Source organism: Galeopterus variegatus, unplaced genomic scaffold (assembly GCF_000696425.1).
Source record: "Galeopterus variegatus unplaced genomic scaffold, G_variegatus-3.0.2 Scaffold12803, whole genome shotgun sequence".
In the NCBI taxonomy this organism is placed as follows: domain Eukaryota; kingdom Metazoa; phylum Chordata; class Mammalia; order Dermoptera; family Cynocephalidae; genus Galeopterus; species Galeopterus variegatus.
The window spans coordinates 1-5,131 of NW_007738914.1; the positions used below are offsets into that span (position 1 = coordinate 1).

General features: G+C 38.8%; 1 long non-coding RNA gene across 1 annotated transcript in view; it reads left to right on the forward strand.

The window, feature by feature from the left end:
- Positions 1 to 1,164: 1,164 nt before the first annotated feature.
- The window catches only part of LOC103581325, a 6,480-nt gene continuing 2,513 nt past the window's right edge, over positions 1,165 to 5,131 (forward strand). Inside the window, exon 1 of the long non-coding RNA XR_549651.1 lies at positions 1,165 to 1,271. This is a non-coding gene — a long non-coding RNA (uncharacterized LOC103581325). The remainder of the gene's footprint in view (positions 1,272 to 5,131) is intronic.

The window sequence follows — 5,131 nt, forward strand, 5'->3', positions numbered from 1 at the left end:
AATGCAAATAGTACTCTGGTATCACAGCGCACACTTCTCAGGATCGCGCTGTCCCCTGGCACGGCCGCTCCAGACCCGTCGCCATCTTGGAATCCCCCCAATCTATATTTTTTAAAAGCAGATTTTGAAGCCTCTTCTCTACCTCTATATGGATGAAAAAATTAATCTTTAACTCTGTCTGAACTTGCTGGGGAAAGGATAATGCCTTCTACAGATTAGCAGAGTGGCTAGCCTAGTATATATTCTTATTGAATATTATTCAGATTTGTACATTTGTCACAGTCCATTCTAGTTCCATTGCTTCGGCCTAAAACCCATCTCCCAGTGATTGCAAAAATGGTTTTATAGGATGATGGAAATTACCTTTTTGCTCTAAGAATTCAGTATTCTTCCTATGAGATAAAAGGTTGTAGGTTATACCTCTGGTGACCACACTGATTTATCATCCCAATCATGGACAGTTTTGAGAGGCAAAGAGGGTGCTAATGATACGGCCAAACAGTGTAAGTAGAGACTGTAACGGGCAAAGTAGGGCACATGGTCACCCTAGTTACACCTGTTCAGTGAACTTACTGTTAATTTTGGAATACCGGTATTAAAACATTCTGTGTTTTTCTCAAGTGCCACAGATAGATGCTAATGCATACACATGCATGCACACCCATGGGCATTCATGCCTAATAATAAAGAAATAAGGGAGATTTAGGCAGTCTGGCTAAATAATATAGGATTTTTGCTAAAGAGAATGTTATGCTTTTCCTTCAGATGTGTCCGCAGGGGCCACCTGCGGGTCTTTTAAATGCCATTAATGCTTACACAAAAAGGACATTTCATTTAATATGGTTTGTCAGGAAGAAATACTTATTAAAATGTCTTGGAATAAATGGAACACAAATGCTCAGAAAGGCCCAAATCACAGTTTTTATTCAATATATGAAATGGGAATTACTTCAGGTGTAAATAATTTGTCCTGACAAATTTGTTTCATTTGGGATGTGTGTGTCTGCTTGTCTGCCTGCCTGCCTGCAAGTATGAGATTGTATTTTTGGATCCCTGTGATGTTAACCCCTTGTTAGATTAGCACCTCTCATGAATCAGAGTTCTGACCCACAAGGATCCAGACCTCTAAGTCCCTTTTCACTGAAATGTTTGTACTTTTCTATAGGCAGTCTTCCAAACAGAAGAAGGCCATTCAAACTGCTATCCGCAAAAATAAAGAGGCAAATGCAGTGCTGGCCCGGCTGAACAGTGAACTCCAACAGCAGCTCAAGGTAAGGAATGCTTCCCAGAGTTGGATTACTAGGCTTTTCCCTGGCTTTTTTGTTTTGTTTGCTTTGTGCACTGGCTGACCATCCCTGTTGCCTCTTTGTTCTCAAACCCCTTTTGGAAGGTGGAGAGTTACTGTATTTAAGTTTCATGGGTTGGTTCTTGCATGCTTAGAGGAAGACTAGTAACTTTAATATGTAGGCTGCATATAATGTGTGAGTTAAAAGGAAAGAGAATCAGTTACAAAGGCTGTTTGAAGCATTGTTTGTTGTCTGAAGCTTCTGGGTAAGTGCTAATTGTTTAAGCCCTCTGAAAAATACTACACTTATATCAGTGGATGGACGTGGCCCTGATTTTATCAAAGGCCAGTCCCTCCCCTGGTACGTTGGAAATGGTTTCATCTCACCTTCTCAAAGACATCACCCCTGTGCTTATCATCTGTTTGTCTTCATCATTGATCTTCCCTGTATTAGTTTCCCAGGGTTGCCATAAAAGTACTACAAATTTGGTGGCTTAAAATAACAGAAATTTGTTCTCAGCTCTGGTGGCTAGAAGTCTGAAACGAGGGTGTTGCCAGAGCCATGCTCCCTCTGAAGGCTGTAGGGGAGAATCCTTCCTCGTCTCTTTGCAGCTTATGGTAGTTGCTGGCAGTCCTGGGCATTCCTTGGCTTATAGACATATCACTCCAATATCTGCTTCTACTGTCACATGGCATTTTTCCTATGTCTCTTGGTGTCTGTGTTTAAATTCCTCTTTTTACTGTATCCTCTTTTTTTAAAAATGAGAACTCTGGTCATTGAATTAAGGCCCACTCTAATCTACATGACCTTATTTTAACTTGATTATGTCTGCAAAGACCTTGTTTGCATATAAGGTCACATTTACAGATACTGGGGGTTAGGACTTGAACATAACCTTTGGGGGGACACGATTATACCCACTACATCCCCCGATTTTCTACTAGATCATTCCCCATCTAAACATAAACATTCTCCAGTATTGTCTGTCACCCTGGTCCAATTACTGCCCTATTTCTCTGGTCCCCTCCACAGCAGAGGTTCTTAGGAGTTGATTTCATTTACTGTCTTTACTTCCTCATCAGTGGTTTGCTCTCCCCTCCACGTCAGTGTGGCTTTGCTCTCCTCACTCACACCCCTCTTATGGCCAAATCCAGTCGGTTTGTTTTAATATTTGAATACTCAGAAGAATTCTACACGATTGACCATTCCCTCTTCTGAAATCACTTTTCTATCTGCTTCTTTTTTTTTTTTCCTTTTTGTCTTTTTTCGTGACCTGTAACGGGATCGCAACCCTCAGTGTCGCGCCCGTACTGCAACCGGCAACGGGATCGCAACCCTCGGTGTCGTGCCCGCACCACGCCCAACCAGCGAGCAGACCGGTCTCCATATGGGATCCGAACCCTCGGTGGGAGTGCCGCCGCGCTCCCAAGTGCCACACCCCACCGAGTGCGCCACCGGGCTGGCCCTTTTCTATCTGCTTCTGAGATACCATACTTTTCTGGCCCTTCTTCGCTGGTGCTTCCTCCTCAGCATTCTCTGCTGTCTCTTCCTTCCCTAACTTCTCTTTTATACCCATCCCCCCCATTTTGTCCCAATATTTTATCATGAAAATTTTCAAATGTACAGGAAAGTTGAGAGAATCATACAGTGAATACTTTTATAGCCACCACTTTGGTTCTACCACTAACATTTTACTGTACTCTACTTATTTTTTTCACATATCCATTTATCTATCTCTCTATCCAACAGTCCATCTTATTTTTGACATATTTTCAAGTAAATTGCAGACACCTGTACACTTCCCCTAATTTATTTTGGCATTCATATCATTAGCTAGAGTTCAATATATATGTATTTTTTACAGGTTTTTCTTATGATGTAAAATTTACATACAATGACTACACACATTCTAAGTGTACATTTGCTGAGTTTGTAACAAATGCAAATACTTATGGAACCCAAACCCCTTTGGAAATAGAGAATATTACCATCACCCCAGGAAACTCCTTCCTGCCCCTTCCCAGTCAATCCCTACCCTACTCACATAGAGGCAACCACTGTTTGCCCGCTCTATAACTTTATGTGAAAGGTGTCCTACAACATAGACTTTTGTGTAAAGCTTCTTTCACTTAGTATTATGTTTTGGGGATTTATTTATATTGTTGTGTGTATCGGTAATTCATTTCTTTTTATTGTTTAGTAGTAGTCCATTGAGTGAATATTCCACAATTTTGTTATCAGTTCTATTGATGGACACCTGAGCTGTTTCCAGGTGTTTTTTTTTTTTGTTTTTTTTTGTGGCAAATAAAACTGCACTTTTGAACAAGTCTTTGTATGGAAATATGTTCTCATTTCTCTTTAGTGGATACCTAGGATTAGGATTAGTAGGTAATATGGTAAGTGTATATGATTAGTTTTATTAGAAACTGCCAGACCATTTTCCAAAGTGATTGTAGCATTTTGCACTCCCTCCCCTAATGTATGAGAGATCCAATTATTCCACATCTTCACCAACATTTGGTGGTGTTATTCTTTTTAATTTCAGCCAGTCCCATGGTGATATAGTTTCTATCAACATCTCCTTGATGACTAACTATGTTGATCACTTTTTCTATATGATTATTTACCTTTCATATATCTTATTTTACAAGGTGTCTTTTCAAATGTTTTGGCCAGTTTTTGAATTGAGTTTTTAGTCTTTGTTTTGGTGTCTAGTTTAGGTAGGTGCTTTTTACATATCTCGGTTACCAGTTATTTGTCAGATATGTGTTTTGTGAGTGTTTTCTTCCAGTCTGTTTTGCCTGTTCATTTTCTTAACTTTATCTTTTCATGAGCAGAAGTTTCTTATTTTGGTGAAGTCTAAATTTATCATCTTTTTCTTTTATAGTTATTACTTTCTTCCTATATAAATAAATGTTGCCTAGCTCCAAATTATGAAGATATTCCTTTATGTTTTCTTCTTAAAAGCCTTATTGTTTTAGCTTTTACATTTAGGATTGTGATCCATCTTGAATCAAGTTTTATGAATGATGTGAGATTAAGGTCAATGTTCATTTTTTCCCATTTCAATGTCTAGTTAATCCAGCACCATTTGTTAAAAAAACTTTTCTTTCTCCCTTGGATTACCTTGGTGTCCTTGTCAGAAACCTAATGACCATGTAAGTGTGTTTATTTCCGGGTTCTAATTCTGTTCCATTTATCTATTTGTTGATCCTTCTGCCAGTACCACACAGTCTTGATGACTGTTGCCTTATACTAAGTCTTAAAATCAGGTAATGTAAATTTTTCAACCTGTTCTTGTTTTTTAAGATTTCACTGGATATTGCAGGTCCTTTGTTTTATATAAATTTTAGAATTGTTGTGTCGATTTCCACAAAATAGCTTGCTAGGATTATGATTGGATTAGCATTGTATCTATAGATCAATTTAGGGAGTATTGACATCTAAACAATGTTGAGTCTGCCAATCTGCAAGCAGACAATATCTCTACAGTTATGTAGGTCTTCTAAAATTCTTCTCAGTGGTTCTGAGTTTTGAGTATATTAGTCTTAACGTATCTTTTGCTAAAATTTATTCCTAATTTTTTTTGTGTGACACTATTGCAAATTTAATTTTTTTAAAATTTCACTTTCTGATTGAGTTTATAGAGGTCACAGAAGATAAGTTTAGCACACAAAAAATCAGTAGTTTTCCTGTGTATAAGTAATAAACAATTGGTAATGAAAATTTAAAAAGTATATTATTTCGGGCCGGCCCGGTGGCGCACTGGATAGTGCGCCGCTTGGGAAGTGCGGCGGCGCTCCCGCCCGAGGGTTCGGATCCCACATACAGACCGGTTCCCGCTC